The following is a 24,380-nucleotide window of genomic DNA, read 5'->3' on the forward strand; positions in this document are numbered from 1 at the left end:
TGTTAGAAGGAAGTTACTAATTTCAGTCCACACTCAAAGAGAGGAGAATTAAGCTTCACCTTTGTAAAAAATTTATTTTATTATTTTATTTATTTATTTATTTTCTGAGGAAGATTGGTCCTAAGCTAATGGCTGTTGCCAATCTTCCTCTTTTTGCTTGAGGAAAACTGTCCCTGAGCTAACATATGTGCTAATCTTCCTCTATTTTGTATGTGGGACACCGCCACAGCATGGCTTGACAAGCGGCGCTAAGTCTGTGCCTAGGATCTGAACCCTTGAACCCCGGGCTACCCTAACAGAGCACACAAGCTTAACCACTATGCCCTTGAGCTGGCTCCAAGCTTCGTCTTTCAAGGGAAGGTTTATCAAAGAATTTATGTATGTATTTTTAAACCACCAAGCTTAATTCCAAACCATTTTTTAAGGTTTTGGGTTTTTTTTAAAGTCTACAACAGAAGTTGACAAACTTTCTCAATAAAGGGCCAGTTAGTAAATATTTTTGGCTTTGTGGGCCAAAAGATCTCTATTGCAACTACTCAACTCTGTTTCAGGAAAGTACCCATAGACAATGGGTAAATGAATGAGTGTGCTGTGTGCCAATAAAATTGATATTTACAAAAATAGGCAAGGAGGTGGATTTGGCCCATGTGCTGTAGTTTGCCTATCCTTAGTCCAGAAGGTTCTTTTTTAAGAATACAAATCAAAAAGTTGGCTCACATAGAAAACATGTATTTTAAAGCCAGAGATCTGTGCACTTTTGACCCTTCCCAACAAGGTTGTAAGCTCCTTCATGATAAGAACCATGGTTAATACTTCTTTTTATTCTCTTTCAGCACTTAATAAGATTCTGGGCATGTAGTTGCTATTTAACTAATAATTGTTTATTATTTAATAGGTTCATAGTATTCTACTGTATGACTATTCTATAATACTTACCGAATTGTTTCTAATCTTTCTTAGTAAAAAATGAGCTGTAAAAAATATGCTTCTACATATATATATATTTGTATACACATGTGAGTATATTTTAGGAAAGATGCCTAGAAGTATAATTGTTGAGTCAAAGATCATGTGTACTGTTAATCTGACAAAAAGAATTTCAAATTAAAGTTAATGTTTAATTTATTTCATATAATATATGTACAATATTTAAGAACAAAAAAAGATATATAAGGTGGCTTGAACTATATTTATAGACTTGTATTCTTCATAGAAGCCTGTATGCTCTTTCTATGGAAAGTAGTACAATTGAATGCTGATGGCCAATGTACCTATTGTCAAGGTGGGGTCTGTAGGTCACAGGGCAGGCAGAAATGAAATATGTCTCCCATTACCATGCTTTCAGAAACTTCTTGAGATGCCTCATAGAACTTTTTGATTTTTCAGAACATAATACAGAAATCATCACTAGCACTGCCTTTGCCACGTCAAAAATTCCTATCCTAAAAGTCCTTGTTAAAATACAAATATATTCAGGAGGCAGGATATCCCCTTATCTCAGTATCACGTCAGTGCATCCTAAGGAAAGTGCCAAGGGATTGGCCTTGCATCAGTGCACCAAGAAAGGGTGACATTTTAGAGTCAATCTCCACTAAAAGAATTATTACGAGAGAGGAGAGGAAAGGATCAAAATGTATAAAGTACTAACTAAGTATCAAATTCTTTACTCATGTTTCCTGTTAAAGTAGATGTTATTATGTCTCTTTCACAGATAAGGAAACATGCTCAGAGGATTTATTGACTTTCTGGTCAAAAAAGTGGTGGTGGTCAGAACTGATTCGAATTGGGTCTTTCTAACTCCAAAGCTCTTTCTACTATTCTACGCTGCTTCCCAATATGCTCAGAATGCATTGATAGCCTCACCACAGAGACTTGGAAGACTTCAGGGAACTGATTTCCCTAGCTTGACCTTGGGACACTAATGAATTGCAGGAAAATTTCAGCCATTGCTCTGTTTTGCTCTTTCCAAGAACAAAGAAGCAGGAGCTATCCTTCTGAAAGCAGAAGAGAGAGATGGAATAACAAGGAGTAATTACCTTGACCTAGGGTTGAAAGAAATGGAATGATTTAATTTAGTCATAGTCTCTGGCCATTATGCTAATTAGAGGAAATATAAAGGGGAAAAAGACAGAGAAGGCAAATAAAAAGGAAAAGGGTGGTGGTTAGGGGAAATACCTGAGAAGAGTGAAACTATTTGCTATTTATGGTCCAGTAAGGCAAAATCGAAACTGAAACGTCTTTGCTGTGCCTCTTTATGATTTTACTTTAGGGAAAAGAATCTATTTTACTGTATCAGTTTCTCTACTTAATAAATATTAGAAACAAACTTTGTGATTCTAATAACCCCTTCTCTCGCCGTCCTAGGAGATTGTCCCTGCCTTGTATTTCTTCCTAATATAGAATAGAATATATATGGACATATGTATTATAATGAAAAAGCTAGAGTAAATTTCATTAATTTTGACTCTAGTAATTTAGAATTTGTAATAAAAATCAGTCATAAGTTGTGCTGAAATTTATGTCGGGAATATAGATTTTAAAAAAGACAAAAAAGTCATTAAAAAAACAAATGATGATGTTCAACTTATTTAAGGGAATTAGTTACTTGTAAGTGATTTAACATCTATTTCATATTTACTGCTTCAGTCTGAACTCAGAACAAAATAAAATTGAATTTATTCAGTAGAAAAACTCTTGTTTACATGACATTAAATAACTGAATTAATCCCTAATGGAATACTACACAATCTTAGGTCAGCTTTTGGGGAAGGCTGAAAGTAAGAGGTTGAAAAATAATTTTTGGAAGGAAGGGTTATGCCAAAAGGAAGTAGAAGAGAATTACAGTCTAGAAAATAGCATTGGAACTGACACGTAAGAGGCTTTTTAGTGACATCTGGAGGTTAGTTTTGGTAGTGTGGTGAGAATGGAAGGGATTTAAGGAATGACTAAATAGTAAGGAAATGGAGGCTTCTAGAGAACATTCATTCCAAATATTTGACAGCGAAATGAAAGAGAAAACACACAGTTACAATGGGAAAAGGGCAACAACTGCAAGTGAAGATTTTTGCAAAAAGTGGGAGACTTCTGCGAAATTGAAGGCAGAGAAAGAAGACCATGCTGTAAAGAGATGAGAAAGAATGAAATTAAAAGGCTGAGCAGAAAAGGAAAAATTAATAAATTAGACTTTTCAAAATAAAAAATTTCTGTTCTTTGAAAGACACTAAGAAAATGAGAAGACAAGCCACACACTGGGAAGAAGCACTACAAAATACTTATCTGGTACAGTATTCGTAGCCTGAATATGTAAAAGACTCTATAAGATCAATAATAAGCCAATAACAAAACAAACAAGCCAATAAGGAAAAAATGGGCAAAATATTTGACTAGACACTCTACAAAAGAAGATATACGGATGGCAAATAAGTACATGAAAAGATGCTTGACATTATAGTCATTAGAAAAATGCAAATTAAAGTGACATGAGATACCATTATATACATAGTAAAAATGGCTCAAATAAACAACAACTGGTAATGTCAAATGCCGGGTGACGATGAAGAACAACTAGAACTCTCATACATTCCTGGTGGGAATGCTGAATGGTACAGCCACTTTGCGGAACAGTTTGGCAATTGACTATAAAGTTAAACACACATTTACTCTATGACCCATAATCCCACTCTTGGGTATTTACCCAAGGGAAATGAAGACTTACACCCCCATAAAACCTCTATGGGAATATTTGTAGCAGCTTTGTCCATATTTTCCAAAAACTGTAAACATGCCAGATGTTCATCAACTGATGAAACAAATTGTGGTACACCTATACAATGTAATACTATTCAGCAATAAAGAGGAACAAGCTACTGATATGTAACACCATAAATGATGCTCAAAAGCATTATGCTCTGTGAAAGAAGCCAGATTCAAAGAGTATATACTGTATGATTCCATTTATATGACAGTTGCAAAAGGGAAAACTATAGGGACAGAAATGCAGTCCCAGGAGGCTGAGGGTAGGGGAGGTACAAAGTGGTTTGAGGGATCTTTTTAGGGTGATAGAAACACTATGTATCTTGATTGTTGTAATGATTACCTGACTGTATAAGTTTGTCAAAATTCATAGACTTTTACACCTTAAAAGGGTGAATTTTACTATATGTAACTTATACATCAATCAATTTGAAAAAAAAATTAAAAGGGCTGGATAGAGAATAGTTGCTTGGTAAAAACAGGAATACTTGGGCATGCATATTGCTTCTTGCTTTAAAGCTTTTGCTTCATGTTTCCTCTAGTTAAGGAGCCTCTTTCCTCTCTTTTTCCTGAATAACTCCTTATTCTCTTTTGGGTTTCAATAAAGCATTACTTCCCCTCAGAAAGCTTTCCCTGACCCCACAGACTAAGTTAATTTTTCTTGCTATGTGCTCCTAAAAACACTCTTGTCTAATTCCTACATGGAGTATATCCTATTTGATTGCAGCTGCTTATTTACTTGTCTTTCTCCCCTTTTATGCTGTAAGCTCCATGAGGTCAGGAACAGCATCAATCTTAGTTAAATGTTGATCATTGCATTTAGCACCGAACCAGGAAGAATATTGGTTGAATAAATGGGGAGAAAGCAGAAGGTTTGGAATGGCTCAATGAGAAACTGAATATTACATTGATAAGGGATGAAAAAATATGTAAGTTATTCCCAGAACTACATCTCCATTACTGACCTTTATATTCCACTGCCATAATTCTGATTGCCTATGTCATTTCTTCACATGGATGTTCCACTGTCACTTTAGCCTTAGTATTTTTAAGCAGAAGTAATTTTCCTTTCCTCAATTTCATTCAAATTGAATTCTTTTCCCAATTATTCTATTTCTGTCAAGTTGTAGCTCTATTCTTACAGTCTTCCAAAGGAGAAAGCTTAGAATCATGTTTAACTTTTCCTTCTATTAATATGCTGTCTCATCTAATTTGACATAAAAATTTGTAAATTCTTCTTTTAAAATGTTTCTCATTCACATTTGCTTTTCCATTCCCACTGATATTCTCCCAGAGCCAAATCTCATCAGAGAGGCAGGCACTAAACAAGCAACACATATTTGAATCTGTAATTATTACTTGTGATAAGTACATGGAGGAAATAAACAGAGTGCTGTTATAGAGAATTATGGGATGAGGGGGACCTAATCTAGATAGGGTGGCAAAAGAAAACTTCTTTGAGAAGAATGAGAGACAGCAATAGGAAGAATAGAAGGAAGACCACACTAATTGAAGGAAAAGAATGTGCGTAGGATTTGAGGTGAGAAAGAAATTGGTGTTCAGAGATAGCCTGTTCCAGGAACTAAAAGAAGAGGTTTACAGTTGGAGGGCAGTGAGCAATGGGGAAGACTGACATGAGAGGAGATTGAAGAAGCAGACAACGACCAGATCATGCTAAGTGTTGTATAAGAGCTTGAATATTGTTTCTTTCTACTGTGAAGCTACTGTAGGGAATAACATAATGCGAGAAGTAACGGTAGGCAAGAAAAATCACTGCACATGTAAGCATATCTAAATAAGCATTGATTGGAAACAGCATTAACGATGATATTAATGTCTAACTTGAGAAGATATTAAAATTAAAATGATAGATAACAACAAGGAGCAAGATAGGAAGGCGGGTGATTGGAGATAAAGCTTTCTAAGCCCTTGATCATTCAGGAAGAGAATAGATAAATTAATTAACTTTTGACTTTCAAATGTACATGTTAAAAATGTAAGGATAATTACCAAAAGCATAGAAACATAATATAAAAGTTCTAAATCAATAAAGATAAAGAAAAAGGAATAGATAAAACCAGGTCATTCCAATAAAAGGCATGCACGGAGGAAAAAAGAGAATCAAAGAAATAGACTTATAAATAAAAAACACATCATAGAATTGTAGAAATAAGTCCGAATAGGTCAGTAATTTCAATATATAAATAGGTTAAACTTTTCATTAAAATCAGAACTGCTCATATTAGATAATAAGGAAAAAATCTAGCTATCTGCTGTTTACCACATAGCTAAAACATAAAAGCATAGAAAGGTTGAAAGCAAATGAATAGAAAAATATATGAATGGGCAGATATTACCCCAAAGAATACTAGTGTAGTAATAGTAATGCCAGACAAAATAGACTTTAAGGTGAAAAGTATTGTTAGAAATAAAGATTTTAAAAAATAATAAAAATATAATTTACCAAGGAACTATTGCAATTCTGAATCTCTCTGTAATTTACCAATATCCTCAATAGATATAAAGCAAAAATATCATTGACAGAATTGCAAGAAATGAGCAAATCTTCAACTACAGTGGGAAATTTTTTTTTTACCACATTTCCTACAGAAATAGAGAAAGCTGACAAAGTATTAATAAGGATATAGAAGATACGAACAACACAGTTAACAAGTTTGACTTCACGGATATAGCCAGAATCCTTCACCTAATAGAGAGTACATGTTCTTCATAAGTACACATGGAAAACTTATAAAATTTTACTGCAGAGCCAGTCTCAAGAAATAACAAAATAATTGATACCATACAGACTACATTTTTTTTTTTACCATAACATAATAAAACTAGAAATCAACAACACAAAACCCCAGACTCTACAATAGAGTGACCTTTGGTTTATGTGTTAAGCAATTAGGTGGATGGTAGTAGTGTCATTTAATGAGATGGGAAAGTCTGAAGGAGAAAAAGGTTTTTAAGCCGTGTGGAAATGGGGTCAGAGGAAAGATGAATCAGTTTGGAGATGTCTGGCCGACCTAACACCTAGTGAGGTACTGGGACCGATGTATCTCAACTGATTCACCAGCCATAGATTAGTGTGTCTGCTATGACCACACTTTTCAAAGAACCATCTTTCTATTTTGGGATTTCCTAAGTTTGTTTGAAAGTCACCTGTTTGAATTACTATTGCCAATTAATTGGTTATGCTGCCACCTAGTGGTATACTTTGGGATAGCAGAAGATGTTTTTGTTTACTAGAGGAATTCCTGTAAACATTTTTTTTTAAATTAAAGAAAGCAAGGATGATAAAACCATTAGTGTCATTGTTTAGAATATTGCCATTCTTTCGTCTACAGTATGCTTTTTTCCAATATCCCCAAATGTCAGTATTGCCTTTATATTTAAGTTTTAATATTGCAAAAGGTTAGATACCCTAAAACGGAAAAAGTTTAATGCACAAAAATTATACAAATAGCTAATATTTGTTGAATGCTTACTATGTGCTAGGAAACATTGTACATTCTCTACATGAAGATATCATTTACTACTCACAACCCTATGAATACTACCATGCTTGACTTGAGGAAATTAAGGCTCAGAAAGACGAGCAATTTACTCAAAGCTACACAGCTAGTAAATAAGAGCTGAGATTTGAATATAAGTAATATGGTTCTATAGCTCTTAGGCTTAACCATTGTGAACATTGTTTAAATCAGGAAAAATTGAAAATAACCTAAAGGTTTAACAACAAGGACATGGCCCAGTAAACTCTAGAGTGTCAGTTTGATAGAATGTTATACAGACATTTAAAATGATAGATTCAAAGATTATGTAATAAGATAGGAAACTATTTAAAATGTGAAAAATCCAGCTAATGTTATGCATATAGTATCAGTTATACGTCTATATGTGACTCTTTAACATAGCTTTTATTTTTTAAGTTTTGAAAAACTTATTTGGAAATAATTTCAAACTTATAAGAAGTTGCAAAAATAAAAATAGCACAAGGAACACTTGTATATTCTTTACAAAGATTCACCTATTGTTATCATTTTACCCCATTTACTCTATCATTTATTTTCTCTCTCCCTCCCCCCTACACACACACACAAACACAATTTTTTCCCGAGCCATTTGAGATGGGTTATACACATCATAGTTCTTCACCCCTAAATACTTCAGCATGTATTTTTGAAGAATATGGCTTTGCTCTACAGTTCTTAACTTCGTAAATCTACATTAGTATATCACTTTTATCTAATTTACTGCCCATATTCCAATTTTTTTAGTTGATCTAATAACGTTCTTTATAGGTTTTTTCCCTTCCAGCGTAAGTTCAATTTCAGGGTCAGTTATAGCATTCACTTGTCACCTCTCTTTAGCTGCCTTAAATCTGGAATATTTGTCAGCCTTTCTTTGTCTTCTCTGACATTGACATTTTTTAAGAATGTAACTCCTCCACACCTCCACCTTTATTTAAAATAGAACACTTTTCATTTTCTGTTCATCTGACATTTCCTCATGATTATATCGAGTTTATACACTGTTAGCAGGAATACTGTATAGATGATGTTGTATATCTGGAGGCATATGATGTCCGTCTGTCCTTCATAGATGATATTGATTAATTTTGATTGCCCAGTCAAGGTGGTGCCTGATTTCTCCACTGTATAATCATCTTTTCTTTTTCTCACAATAAGAAGAGTGTGGGGGAGATAACTTTAAGGCCATGCAAATATCCTATTCTTCACCAAAAATTTCCCTTAGATTTAGCATCTATTGGTGATTCTCACTTGTTCTAATCTTTACCAGGAAGGCTGCAAAATGATGATTTTCCAACTAGCACCCTGTCCACATTTACCAGTTGTCCCTCAGAGGGCCACATTAGTTTTTCATGAGCCCCATGCTCTTTTGCTTTAGTGGGGCCCTTTCTCCATAAAAAAATTTTCAAATTATATTTTATGACTGTGTTGGTATAAAGATGAATATTATCCAGGCTGGATTTACTATTGTTATTATAATTATTTTTCTTCTGATTTCTTTTAAAAGAAATAAAATTTAAAACATTTTCATGGGCCTTTAAAAGTATGTGAAGGGCCAGCCTGGTTGCGCAGTGGTTAAGTTCGCACGTTCTGCTTCTGCGGCCTGGGTTCGCAGGTTTGGATCCTGGGTGCGGACATGGCACCGCTTGTCAAGCCATGCTGTGGCAGGCGTCCCACATATAAAGTAGAAGAAGATGAGTACGGATGTTAGCTCAGGGCCAGTCTTCCTCTGCAAAAAGAGGAGGATTGGCGGCAGATGTTAGCTCAGGGCTAATCTTCCTCAAAAACACCACAAATAAATAAAAGTATGTGAGCTTTAGACACTGTGCCTAATGCGTAAGTTGGCTCTGGGCTTCTCAGCATTCTGCTCTAAGCAAGAGACCACCCTTCTCCCCCATATATCTGTCTATCTATCTGTCTATGTATGTATGTATGTAGGAATGTATGTGTCTATAAATATGTATCTATTATCCATCTATGTATGTATGTGTGTATCTATATATGTATGTAGGTATATATGTGTGTACATATCTATCTATGTATCTGACATCTATCTATGTATCTATATATGTATCTATGTTTCTATCTGTCATCTATCTATTAATGATATGGATTCATGGGTTGCTATTTTTTTCAACGGTTTATCATTCATTACTGTTTTTCCTTAGTTTGGTGCTCAAATTGTTCCAGATTTGGCCAATGGGAGCCTCTTCAAGCTGGCCCCTATGTCCTTGCGATATGGTCCCATCATCTTTTAGCACTTATTTGCTGGTATAACAAGATGTTCCAGGCTCCAATTGTACCCAGCTTGCCCCGGCCCTGGAATCAGTTATTCCTCAAAGGAGCTCAGGTTTCTTTTAGTGGAGAATGGTATTAGAAACCAAGATCTGGGCACAAGACATGCTCATTGCTATTCCATTGTATTTGCTTCTTGGACCTTTGAACAGCCAGAGCTAGGCAATATATGCATATATATACATGTACGCATACATGGGCACATACATAAACATGTATATATATATTCATATTTTAGAAATTATGAGTTCACACCAGTTTCTCTAATTCTAACCCATCTCCACAAGATTCTCTCGCCTTCCTCCATTCTGCACTTACATGCCCCTTCTACAGTGAGAATCTTGGCTCCAACTATAGTAACACATTTACTCGTTTGCTCAAATCTAGATTACATCTAAAATAGTTTCAAAATTGCTTTGCTCATACCACTATGGGTAACAACCCAACTAAAAAGACTTCATGGTTTGTTTGCACTTTTCTCTCTCCGCCTCCGAAACTAAGAATATATTGTGTTCATAAGTTCATTGAGTTAGTTCTCTCTTTTTAATTTTTTTCCCATTTAGTGTGGTCATGATATTCATTTGAAATAAATTACATTCATTTGTTTCAATTGGTTTTTGGTTTTAGCTTTTCTCCCTATTTATTGATTTATTTTTTGAATATGTAAGATATTATAATGCTTTCAAAAGTCAAAACTGTATAAAAATTTACACTCAGAAAGATCACTCCATTCTGTGTCCCTTCCATTAATTCTCCCCACCTCTACTCCTTGTAGGAAACAGATTCTATTGTTTTCTGGTAATGATAAAGCATATTTTCTTATTTTCCCTTTTATCTTACACAAAAGGCAGCATATAACAGATACTCTTTTGCACTTTGCTTTTTTCACTTAATATCTCCCGGCAGTCATTCCATATCGGTTCATAGAGATCTTCCTCATTCTTTACAGCTGCATAGCACTGTGCTCCATTGGATGGATGTACTGTGGTTTGTTCAAATAAGCTTCTTCACCTAGATATTTAGGTAGTTTCCAGTATTTTGGAATTACAAATAATGCTGCAATGTATAATCTTATGTATGTGTATTTTTATATTACTTGAGATGTCACTTCAGAATAAATTTATACAACTGAGATTGCTGTGTTGAAGTAAGTTTGTTTGTAGTTTTGCTATATTCCTTCCAGCTATGTATGAGAGTATCTGTTTTCTTATATCCTCACCAACAGAGTGTATTGTCAAGCTTTTGATTTTCTGGGCAATCTAATGAGTGAGAAATGATATCTCAATATGCTTTAATAATTTACATATGTTTTATTATGAATGAAGTTGGACATCTTTTTTATATGTTTAAAAACTATCTTTATATATCTCTTTGTAAATTGTCTGGTCATGCTTTTTGCTTTTCCATTCTCTCAGGAACACATCTTCTTTATTCATTCATCTGTTGATGGGCACTTAGGTTGCTTCCGAGTCTCAGTTATTGTAAACAATGCTGCAATGAACGTAGGGGTGCAGAGATGTTTTCAAATTAGTGTTTTCATGTTGTTTGGATAAATACCCAGAAGTGGAATAGCTGGATCATATGGTATTTCTATTTTTAATTTTTTGGGAAATCTCAATAGTGACTGCACCAGTGTGCATTCCTACCAGCAGTGTATGAGAGTTCCCTTTTCTCCACATCCTCTCCAACACTTATTTCTTGTCTTTTTAATAATAGCCATTCTGACGAGTGTGAGGTGATATCTCATTGTAGGTTTGGTTTGCATTTCCCTAATAATTAGTGATGTTGAACATCTTTTCATGTGCCTGTTGGTTATCTGTATATCTTCTTTGGAAAAATGTCTATTCATATCATCTGCCCATGTTGTGATCTGTTTGTTCATTTTGTTGTTGTTGAGTTATATGAGTTCTTTATGTATTTTGGAAATTAATCCCTTCTTGGATATATGATTTGCAAATACTTTCTCCCACTTGGTGAGTTGTCTTTTCATTCTGTTGGTGGTTTCCTTTGCTGTGTGGAAGCTTTTTAGTTTGATATAGTCCCGTTTGTTTATTTTTCTTTTGTTTCCCTTGATATTCAAAAAGAAACTGCTAAGACCAATGTCACAGAGCACACTGCCTATGTTTTCCAGGTGTTTTATGGTTTCAGGTCTTACATTCAAGTCTTTAATTCATTTTAAATTAATTTTTGTGTATTGTATAACATAATTGTCTACTTCCATTCTTTTGTATGTGACTGTCCAGTTTCCCCAACACCATTTATTGAAGAGACTTTCCTTTTTCCATTGTATGTTCTTGGCTCCCTTGTTGAAGATTAACTATACATAGATGTGTGGTTTTATTTCTGGGCTCTTGGTTCTGTTCCATTGATCTCTGCATCTGTTTATCTGCCAATACCATGCTGTTTTGATTACTATAGCTTTGTAATATATTTTGAATTCAGGGAGTGTGATACCTCCAGCTTTGTTCTTTTTTCTCAGGATTGTTTGGTTATCTGGGGTCTTTTGTTGTTCCATATAAATTTTAGGATTCTTTGTTCTATTTCCATGAAAAATGTCATTGGGACTCTGACTGGGATTGCATTTAGTCTGTAGATTGCTTTAGATAATATGGACATTTTAACTATGCTTATTTTTCCAATCCATGAGCATGGAATATCTTTCCATTTCTTTGTGTCTTCTTCAATTTTTTTCAATAAAGTCTTAGAGTTTTCAGTGTATAGGTCTTTCATCTCCTTGGATAAATTTATTCCTAGATATTTTATTCTTTTTGTTGCAATTGTAATCCTTTTTTTTTGGTGAGAAAGATTGGCCCTGAGCCAACATGTGTTGCCAATCTTCCTCCATTTTGCGTGCGGCTTGATGAATGGTGTAGGTCTGCACCCGGGATCCAAACCTGTGAACCCCCGGCCACCGAAGCAGAGTGTACAAATTTAACCGCTAAGCTACTGGGCTGGCCCAAGTGGGATTGTATTCTTGATTTCTCTTTCTGCTGGTTTGTCATTGTGATATGTTTCTTGAGAGAATTCATTCATCTTCCCTACTGATGCCTGGGAAATACCAACAATTTGATGTTGATCAGAGGAGGAAGAGCCGGGAGAGGAGACTTTAAGTAAAATGGTACTGACAGTGGGAGTGGATTGAGAGACTAGCAGATGAGAGGGTGGAGACAGAGACCATAGACAACTGATTCAGGAAGTTTTGTTATGAATGAAAGCAAGAAAATAGGACAACATGTGAAGTGGGTATGGGGTCAAAGAAGTTTTTTTTAAGGGACGATGTTAAGGCACATTTATCTACTGTTAGGAATGAGTCAATAGACAGAAATATTGATGATATAGCAGAAGGAAAAAGATACTGAGTGAGTCATGGAAAAGGCAAGAAAGGATCTGATCTGGAATACAGCTGGAAGTGTTGGCTTTTGATAGGGAACAGGAACAGTTCTTCCAATATCACAGAGGAAAGGCAGACAGTGTGAATACAGGTATGGAAAGGTTGGTATATTTGGTGGTGGGAGGAAGGGGGAATGCCTGTCAGATTTTTTCTTTCTTCTACCACAACGCAACACAAGAGTTGAGTTCATCAGAACAAAATATATGCCTATCATTATGTATGAGGTGCGTAAAGGAAGTAAGCTACGTAGTCTCTAGTTAGTCCTGCTAAGATACAATTTCAGTATCTATTACCATTTAACAAAATACTTCAAAACTTAGTGGCTTAAAACAACAACTTGTTCTTTCTCACCCTTCTGTGGATCGACTAGCTGGTTCTTCTGCTTCGTGTAGTATTGGCTGAGGTGCTAAGAATGGTGGAATGTCCAAAATGACCTCCTTCTCACTGGCTGCTGGCTGGAAGCTCTCTGCCGGGGCTGTCAGCCGGGTGCCTTGCTCATCCCCCATGTGGGCCTTTCCACAAGATGCCTGGGCTTCCTCACAGCCTAGTGGTCTCAAGGGAGAGTGACTTCTTACCTGTTGGTCAGCTGGGTTCTTCTGCGGGGATTCAGCATTAGAGTAGTTTCAGCTATACAATCTATAGCTGGGACGCCATATTCATATTTTGTCTTGCTAATTAAAACTGATAAGAATTGTTAACAATAACAACAACAGCCGTGATTTTTCTTAGACCTAGAAAATAAGCAAAGCTTCATTTCTCCTTTGGTGACTTGAATATCTTTTTCCAGGTAGAAAACTGCCACCTGTCACCAAGAGTCCTCTTATTTTTCTTTGCACACGGCAGATTTAGCCTGGGTGCAAAATTTTAAAGTGCCATTTTTCCCCCTTGCTAGTTACAGCATTTTTCTGATGCACTGTCAAATACAAAAAAAAAAAAAAAAGGAGCATTGAAAGAATGATTGCACACAGGGGAAATGCAGCACTTTCGCTTCTGACTCCATGAGTATAAACACGGTCAACGTGAAATTGTACTCAAAGCTTTGTGTTCCTGAGAGAATAGAGAAAGGAAACCTGAAAAAGTAACATGTTCATGAGTAAGAAACAGTGGAGTCAGAGCTAACTGATAGATACAAAAAAAGCGTAGCTTCTGGGAAAAGCCACTTGGCCCATACAGATACCCCTGCAGTTTTCCATTTCAAATAAGTTGAATTGTAAGCATTATAATTCATTCTAAAGAGAATTCTATTTTCCCCTGGACTTACATCAAAAAATTGCAAACTAAAAAATACCTGAAACTGAATATAAAGTTCCACTGGAAAAATGTCATTTTGGTGAGGAAGTGGTCGGTAGGAGAACCAGTCCATGTGATGTTGTGAACATTGTATCATACTCATACCCTTCTGTCTGCTAGAAATTATGGTTCTGATCTGGAAAACTTGATTTTTGCCACGGTTTCTGTATTTTATAGCACTTTCCCTACTTTTTCCCACTTTCCAGACCATGAGAATTTCTTTCATATTTGAGGCTCCCCAATAAAACTTTCCACAATGATGGAAATCTTCTATATTTTCACTGTTTAATAGAGAAGACTCTAGTCACATATGATGATTGAGCCCCTGAAATGTGGCTAGTGCAAGTGAGGAACAGAATTTTAAATTTAATTTCATTTTAATTGCTTACAATTAAAATTTAAACAGTCACCTGTGGGTAGTGGCCACCATATTGGACAGCACAACCTGACGTCTCACTTGTAGCTCACAGAATTCTGCTCACTTCCTTTTTTCTGGAATCTGAAAAAACTAAGCTGCAATACCATCATTCACTAACTAGCATTACTGTATCATACAATTTTTATTTGTAGTAATTTCATAATGTTTATGTCCCTCATTGGATCACAAGCTCCTTAGGGGCAAGAGCTGTGTTTGTTTTTTCTCACTTTTATATTATGCTCAGCACCCAGTCCAGGATCTGGAACATAATGGGTGCTCAATAAATACATGAGAACATGAATGAATAGATAAGTATCCATATACTTTGGTATAAATGAGGACTCCACTATTTACTGTGTGCATGTGCACACGCGCGCATGTGTGTGTGTGTATGTGTATGAGAGAGAGAGAAGGATCTAAAGAGGTGGAGAGGAGACCAAGACTGAATTATTAAAGAGAAACAGAGTTGACTGCATAGTACTTTGGAATCAGAAAATTGGCCTTATTAATAATAGAGTTCTTCTGAAGCATCTCTTAGATGCCAGAGAGTCTCCTAAGTACTTTCCGTGAAGTATCTTATGTAATCCTCATAAGATGACCCTATGGAATAAGTACTATTATTATCCCCATTTTACAGATGGCATGGAGGATAAGAGGAGTAACTTACCCAAGGCCATACAGCTACTAAGTAGTAGAGCAAGCGTTTAAATCCAAGCCGTCCGACGTTAGAGCCTACCTTCTTAACCACAGTGCTGTCTTGCTTTCTGTTTGATTATGTCCATATGGTGACAGAAGCTTAGTGACCTCAAATGTCTGCATCAGGCTTTTGTCTAAATTTAAGCCTCAGTAAGCCAGTGTCTCCTGGAGGTTTAGGCCTCTTACCAGTGGTGCAGGTGGAAGGAGGCAGGGGTAGAAGGACTGAGGATAATAGGATGTGAAAATCTGCACAGGATTCCTTGTCTCCAAAAGTCAAACAAATATTGTTACCTCTAGGATTTTTTGTGCCTTTTACATAATAAAGGGAAAATAAGATCTTTTATTTAATAAAACAAGACACAAAGTAATCAATTCCCCCTCCTCTAAATCTCTGGTCTAGTAAGAAAATTAATGAAAGCTAAGAGTTACTGTAATTTTATTTAGCTTTCTCTCTCCCCTCTTTTCATTTCTATCACATATTTAGTGCTCCATAGATAGTCCTATTTAGTTGATAGTCCTATTTAATTGTTTCACGTAAGAATATCTTATCTTCCCACGCTAGTTACACTCTGCTTGCCCCCACACATTTCCGTCCCCACATTCACTCTCCACCCTTCCCTGTCCATCTCTGAACCCTGGAGCACTGACCTCTGTGGGTGACATCACCTGGGTTCCCTCACCCTCTGGCTTCCAGTGGGTTCAGCAGAAGTTGGCATGGGGATAGGAGGAAGGATAGGAGGAAAGAGAGTGGGGTATTTCTTCTCCCCACTTTCTCCCTATTTTGGTGCCATGTTCTTGCAGTAGCTGCCCAACAGCCCCTCCTACATGGCTCTAGCACTCACTGGGCCTCTGTAACACTTTCTTCACCTTGTCCCTGCATGTCTGGGGAAGGGAAGGCTTAGCAAACTCCTGCTAGTCCCTGGGAGCTTCTACATATCTGTTGTTTCCTTTAACTCTGCTCACATCTTTGTAAATAGTCCCATTAATAAACTATTTTCAGTAAACTGTTTTGAGTAGAATATTGTTTCCTGCGTGGGACCCTGCCTTGATATATTGCCCCTCTAGCCACTTTCAACTTTCTTACAGGCAAGGAAGAGACCTAGACTTCTAAATAGGTATAAAATTGAATAAGCCTCAGGTAGATTGTCTCACAAATTGGATCATGAGATTTTATCACTCTGTTTCCAACACTGTTCAGGGGAGAGAGACTCTTAATGTGACAGACATGTGTACCCTGTTATATGTATCAGAGGCAGTTTATCAGGCTTTTTTACAGCTTGAATGAAATGACCTCAAGATCATTCATTCCCTTTGCCCTGAGACTCTAATCATCAAGCAATCTTGTGATTCTTAAATTGGTTTCCTAGGTAACTTGATCCAGAGAAAGGGGTACCTTGGAGAGTGGACACCAACGTTGCAGACCCTGAAAAAGTGAAGCCTTCTCTTATGTTAATCAGATTGATATTTTTAAAGAAAGAAAAGAAAAAGAACATAGTTTTCTATCTTCCCACTGCCATAGGCATACTGCCTTTTTTTTCTTGCTTGCTTGTATTTCTCAAATATGTATATATATATTTTTTTGCTTATTGTTTTTTTCTTATTGTTTCAGCTTTGTGTTAAAATGAAGATCCCTGTTACCCAGATTTGTAAGCTAATTTGTATCTCTACACTGATATTGTATCCACATGCTGTCTTCTTTCCTTCCTATAATAGAAGGATCACTTTTCCTGTCAAAGAGCAGCCCCTCTCTCTGCGCTCTTGTGCACAACTTCTCTGTCTTCTGAAGTGTTTTCCTCTTCAATTATCCCCTTTCTTCCACAACAATTTGTTCCTTCTTGTTGGAACATTCCCATTAGCATACAAGCATGCTCTAACATCTCCTGTTTTGGTAGAAATCCTTCCTTCACTCCACATCCACCTCTAACTAATGCTTCATTTCTCTGCTCATCTGCATAGCAAAACTTTTTGAAAAAGTTGTTTATACTAGCTGTCACCACTTCCTTATCTTTCATTGACTACATTCTGGCTTCCTTCCAGGAAGCCATCACTCCACTGAAACAGCCTTAGTCAAGGTCATCAGTGACCTCCATGTTGCTGAATTCTATTGCTCTTTCTCATCTTACTCAGCTTCTTATAAACATTGGACACAGTTGACCAGTCTGTTTTTAAAATACTTTCTTCTCTTGGCTTCCATGGCACCATTCTCTCAGTCTCCTTTCCTGACTCCTCCTCCTCTATTCAACCTCTAAATGTTGGTTTGCCCCAGGGCTAAGTTCTAGACATGCACCATTCACGTGTGCCTATTGAGACTTGAAATGTGGCTAGTGTGAAATGAGATATACTGTAAGCAGAAAATATACTCTGAATTTCAAAGACTTAGTATGAAAAAAGAATATAAAATATCTCAATAATTTTTATGATTACATATTGAAATAATATTTTGGATATATTGGGCTATTAAGATTAATTCTCCTGTTTCTTTTTACTTTTTTAATATAGCTACTAGAAAATTCAAAATTATGTATGTGCCTCACGTGTATTTCTATTGGACAGTGCTGTTCTAGATTCTCTTCCCTTTCAACTTTCTCTTTCCATCATCTTATCTAGTTCCGTAGCTTTAAATACCATCTATATGGTGACTTCTAAATTTAGACCTCTAACTCTGACCTTTCATTTGAAGTCCAGACTTACACATCCAGTTGGTATTTGAATTCTCACTTGAACGTCTAACAGGTATCTCAGTATTAATATGCCAAAAATAGAATTTTCTATTTTCTCCAGTCCCATTATGTTACTTGCTAAATTTCCCATCTCAATCCACGGTGCCATCATCTATCATCTATCCAGTTGCTCAAGCCCAAAATTGAGTAATCCTTGGTCACTCTATTTTCCTTACCCACTTCATCCAGTCTTCTAGCGAATCTTGCTGGTTCCATCTTCACATTATATTTCTAATTCCATCCATTTTTCTTCATCTCCACTGCCACCACCCAAGTCTAAGCCACTTCCTACCAAGGCTACTGCAACAGCTTCCTGACTGCTCTCTTCCCTTCCACTCTTGCACCATTACAGACTCTGCTCCATATCTCAGAATGATCTCTTTTAAATGTAAACCAGATCATGTCATTCCCCTACTTAAACCCTTTATGACTTCCCATTAGAATAGAATCCAAGCCTACCATAGCTTGCAAAGCCCAGCATAAGTCTGATCCCTACTTATCTCCCTAACCTCATTCCATGCCACTCTTTCCACTTGTTAAAACAGTCTCCAACCTCGCTGGCCTTCCTTCTGTGTTTGATGATGTCAGGTTTGTTATTGCCTCAGGCCATAAATTGGTATGGCCATCTTCCCTCCACCTCAAAGGCTCTGCTCCCAGAGTTTTGTATGAGTGACTCTTCTTCATCCTTCAGATCTCAGCTCAAATCTTGCCTCCTTAGAGAGTCCATCCTTGCAGGAGGCATTCTGTCCTAGTCACTTTCAATCTAATCCTACTCACACACTCTCTTTCTTCTTTCCTCTTTTCTTTCTCTTAATGAAATATTTTATTTATTTTTCTACTTTTTAGTGTCTGTCTCCTTTTAAGAGTGTAAGTTCTTCAAGAGCAGGAACTTCGTGTATCGTATTTGCACCTGCATTCTCAGCATCTGGTATAAAGCTTGGGTCAGAGTGGGGATTAAAAATAGTTTTGAGGGGCTGGCCCTGTGGCCAAGTGGTTGAGTTCATGCATTCCGCTTCAGAGGCCCAGGGTTTCACCAGTTCAGATCCTGGGCGTGGACATGGCACCGCTCATCAAGCCATGTTGAGGCGGCATCCCACATGCCACAACTAGAGGCACTCACAACTAGAATATACAACTACGTACTGGGGGGATTTAGGGAGAAAAAGCAGAAAAAAAAATAGTTTTGAATGATAAATTGCAAGATAAATATTAACCAAATGCATTTTTTTAAGTAGACGTTTTAGTGAGGAAGATTGGCCCTGAGCTAACATCTGTTGCCGATCTTCCTCTTTTTTTTTCCTCCCTAAAGCCCTAGTTGTATATTCTAGTTGTAGGTCATTCTAGTTCTGCTGTGTGGGATGCTGCCATAGCATGGCTTGATGAGCGGTGCTTGGTCTGTGCCCAGGATTGGAATGATGAACCCTGAGCCGCTGACGCAGAGCTCATGAACTTAACCACTCAGCCATGGGGCCAGCCCCTCAAATAGATTTTTCTTTTTTTGAGAGACGATTAGCCCTGAGCTAACCACTGCCAATCCTCCTCTTTTTGCTGAGGAAGACCGGCCCTGAGCCAACATCCATGCCCATCTTCCTCTACTTTATACGTGGGACGCCTACCACAGCATGGCTTTTGCCAGGCAATGCCATGTCCACACCTGGGACCCGAACCGGCAAACCCCAGGCCACTGAGAAGAGGAACGTGCGAACTTAACCGCTGCACCACCAGGCCAGCCCCTAGACTTCTTAAAAGAAAGAGTAAGGGGCTGCCCTGTGGCTGAGTGGTTATCTCTGTGTGCTTGGTTTCAGTGGCCCAGGGTTTCACTGGTTGGATCCTGGGCACGGACCTAACACTACTCATCAACCAATGCTGAGGTGGCATCCCACATAGCAGAGCCAGAAGGACATACAAATAGAATATACAATGATGTACTGGGGGGGTTGGGGGAGAAGAAAAAATGAATAAAAACAGTTTTGGAAAAAATAAATTCATTTTGGAATGCATAATATGGAATGTTTTAGAAACTAAGGCATAATTTAAGGAGTTACGCATTAGGCTTTCATAGATACTAATCCCCTAGTGTGATTGAGTTTGTCATGTTCAGCAAACATTGAGGATCTAGCATTTGCAGAGCATACTCTCTGCCCTCAGAATCGGGAGAGCTGAGAGAACAGTGGGGCACTGAGCCTGAGAGACAAAGGGAAGGGATGACATTAAAGGAGAAAAGTGTGGGGATGGGGTGGGAGGGGGTCCAGGGCAGGTGCTAGCCAACAGATAAGAGCTCCTGACTCTAATTTTGCCCAGATTTTAGCTCTGGCAGGAACCATGGCTATTATTTCTGTAGCATCTTGGTCAGTATGCATCGTAGGTTTTCAGTAAATGCTTTTTGGTAGAATGAATAAATTTATGAATTGTAAAGAAAACTCAGGAAAAGTAAAGTCTTAAAATTTCTGACCTTGGCTGATATTGGAAGTGTCTAAGAAGTAAATGAAAAAGAATGCACGTGAACTGGAATTTATGAGGTAGAAACAAGGTTGAATTGGACACTCAAAGGTACACTAGCCTGAGGATTTGGGAATAAGAGAATAGCAATTTCTTCTCATCCTGCTTCACGCCCCCAGAGTTGAATCAACCTCAGAGTTCCTGTTGACCTCAGGAGAGGATTCCAAATACACAAATCAGGAAAACAGAGGGAGGAAAATATTTGAATGTTAAACAGCAAAAACATTCAGCTTGAGGACATATTTTTTTCTCAGTCCAAATTAGATGTACTATGACATGTAAAAGAAAACTAATGATGGTGTAAAGCACAAATGTATTATCTGATTGTGATAATACAGGACAGATACATCTATGTCCAGACTGTACTTCTGCTGTGCTCTATTTTAGGGAGCTCCTGGATTTGAATCTAAAAGTGATATCTGGAAAAGAGATAATAATTTGTGCTCACATAGCACTTTTCATCCGAAGGTCTCAAAGCACTTTACAAAGAAATAAGTATTATTCTCCCAGATGGAACAACTCAGACAGAGGGACTGCTGCCCTTTTCAGCAAATTGGAGAGTGGAGGCCCTCAGACTCCTGATGTAGCCCCAGGCTGTAAATTATTGAATCATGTCCTCTCTTGATCGGGAGCTGGGACTACCAATGATGTGACTTTTTAAAAAAAATATAAAGCAGAACATCAGGCTCTACTCTTAAGAATTTTAGCGAGTTCAAAACATATAGAAATGGGTGGTTTTAAAACTGCTGAATTTGGGGTAAAGTATGGCTACTTAAAATAGTAAAAGTGGTTATTCTAGTCAAACTAATAATAGCTAATGTGCTGAGCATTATTCTAAATGGGCTATATGTATTATTTTATTTTAGACTCGCAACAATTTTAATGAGTAATGGGTAAAATTTACCCATTTTGCAGTTGAGGAAACCAAGGCTCCGAGAAGTTAAGTAACTAGGCCAAAACATCAGTTAAGTAAGTGGCAGAGCTGGAATTGAGACGTAGGCAGTCTGAGTCCACTGCACACACTGTTAGCCAGTTACTCTGTGCCAAATACTGTGAAGCATTTTTTGTGAATTATCTCACTGAATCCTCACAAAATCCCTAAGAGGTAGATATATTATTATCCTATTAAGGGAGGAAACTAAGGCTTGGAAAGGTGAAGTGACTTACCCCAGTTCACATTCCAATCCGGTAGGAGTGGAGCCAGGATTTTGAAACACAGACCAAGGAGCACTAGTCAAGGAGTCAGGGTTTTAGTACTGTTTCTGCCACTAACTCGGCTGTATGACCTTCAGCAAATCAAATAATCCCTATGGTCTCTATGTCTTCCTCTGCGGAGGGAGGACATCGGGCTACATTGATGCTCAAGTCCTTCTCGGTGCTAATATTCTCAGATTCTCAATATCTGTTTTCTATTTAGTCCCTTGTTTGAAAGTCCTTGGAGGAAAAGAAATTAACCACACAGAACCTGAGAGTGACTCTGGAAGCCAAATTTAGAAACCAGATCTCAAAAGGAGAAAAAAGAGGTTTATAAAATGTCTTTCTTTAGAAAATGAGACCATCCTGCAAAGTGTTAGGCTTGATTCGTGAGACTCAGTGACCACATAAAGGCCATATACGTCTCCTCAACCAGCCAGTTCTCCTGGATGTAGTAAGTCGTGTCACCTGGTTCAGTGACCATTTCTGGCCACTGAATTGGCTAAAGCTGGAGGAAGCCCATCTTGTGTGGGAGGGAATCTGGGAGAAGAAGCCAGGCTCTTCATGTGGGTGTTCTATCCTGAATTCAGAATGTCTATACCATTCTGTCTACTTCTGTTTTTGTTCTCAGTGATGATTATATAGTGACACAGCCCACTGCTACCATGAACTAGTTTTTTCATAACTTTGTGGGGAGCCATGGTATAGTGAACAGGTCTGGCTTCCATACTGCTGTGTGGTTCTGTTCAAAAGCGTGAGCTTGATCCAAAAGAAATTAAATCACTATCTTGAAGAGATAGCTGCACGCCCATGTTCATTGCAGCATTATTCACAATAGCCAAGGGGGAGGAAACTAGGGCTTAGAAAGGTGAAGTGACTTCCCCAAGCTCACATTCCAACCTGCTAGGGGTGAAGCCAGGACTTTGAAACATAGACCAAAGAGCACTAGTCAAGGAGTCAGGGTATTAGTACTATTTCTGCCACTAACTCGGCTATATGACCTTGAGCAAATCAAATAATCTCTATGGTCTCTGTGTCTTCCTCTGTGAAAGGAAACAAACTGTGTCCATCAATGAATGAATGGATAAAGATGTGGTGTGTGTGTGTGTGCATGTGTGTATATATACAGATACATATATATAATATAATATAATATAACATAATGGAATATTATTCAGCCTTAAAAAAGAAGGAAATCGTGCCATTTGCAACAACGTGGATGAATCTGGGGGGCATTATGCTAAGTGAAATAAGCCAGTCAGCGGAAGACAAATACTGCATGGTATCATTTGTATGTGGACTCTAAAAAAAAGTCAGACTCATAGAAACAGAATAGAATGGTGGTTGTCAAGGGCTGGGGTGTGCGGAAAGGGGGAGAGGTTGGTAAAAGGGTACAAACTTTCAGTTATAAAATGAATAAGTTTTTAGGATCTAATGTATAACATGGTGACTATAGTTGATAACAATTATTGTATGATTGAAATTTGCTAAGAGAGTAGAACTTGTGTTCTCACCAAAAAAACGAATGGTAAATATATGAGGTGATGGATGTGTTAATTAACTCAATTGTAGGAATCCTTTCACAATGTATACGTATATCAAATTATCACCTTGTAAACTTTAAATATATCACAATTTTGTCAATTATGCCTCAATAAAGTGGAAAAAATAAAGAAATAAAGAAAAGTGGGGCCAGCCCGGTGGTGCAGTTGTTAAGGTCTTGTGCTCTGCTTTGGCAGCCCCTGGGATCCCGGGTGCAGACTTACGCACCACTTATCAAGCCATGCTGTGGCAGGTGTCCTGCATATAAAGTAGAGGAAGATGGGCACGGATGTTAGCTCAGAGACACTCTTCCTCAAAAAAAAAAAAAAAGAAAGAAAGAAAGAAAGAAAAGAGAAAAAAAAGAAAACAAAAAATACCTCCAAAAGTGTGAACTTGAGTTTGTGATAAATTTTGGCCCTATCAGTAGCTTTGTGTCTTGGGAAAGTCACTTAAATCCTCTCAGTGTCTCAATTTTATTAATCTTTTTATAAAATAATGCTTATACCGCTTGCTCTCCAGTGTTATAAGTTTCCAGTAGTCTGACATTGGTGGAAGTAGTTTGGAGAGATTAGAGACCTCTCAGATGACAATGAAAGCAAGGCAGAGAGACGCCTCTCGCTCAGAGAGACATGGTGGTGGGGGTCGCACACAGCGCGTGTTTCAGCAGTGGGCAAGGCTGGATGGGAATCCCAACTCTGCCTGTCATTAGGGCAAGTTATTAAACCTCTGTTAAGTCTCTTCAATTTGTAAAATGCAAAGTTGTTGAGGCATGGAAATATAAACATGAAGCTCCTAACCAACAATAGGCCATTAATAAACGGTACTTATTTTTATTATCAATTATTGAATTATGATGAAGAGTTAGCAGGTTCAGAATATCAAGCTTTATTTTCTAAGATACGCATATTAATTCACTTTGATCCCCAGGAAAAAGCCAAGATAGAATTGAGGCCTGTCCTAGGAAACCTAATACTCTGCTCTTCTATACTCAACGGCTGAGGCTAATTCTGGAAGTTTATCCTCATACACATCACACCTTGTGG

At 37.4% G+C, this 24,380-nt stretch overlaps 1 long non-coding RNA gene across 1 annotated transcript in view; it reads right to left on the reverse strand.

Annotated features, from left to right (window-relative positions):
- Positions 1-24,380, reverse strand: part of LOC139075299 (uncharacterized) — a 31,462-nt gene that overhangs the window by 2,725 nt on the left and 4,357 nt on the right. The gene's annotated exons all lie outside the window — the stretch shown is intronic.

The sequence above is a fragment of the Equus przewalskii genome, chromosome 13, assembly GCF_037783145.1.
Source record: "Equus przewalskii isolate Varuska chromosome 13, EquPr2, whole genome shotgun sequence".
NCBI classification, from domain to species: Eukaryota; Metazoa; Chordata; class Mammalia; order Perissodactyla; family Equidae; genus Equus; species Equus przewalskii.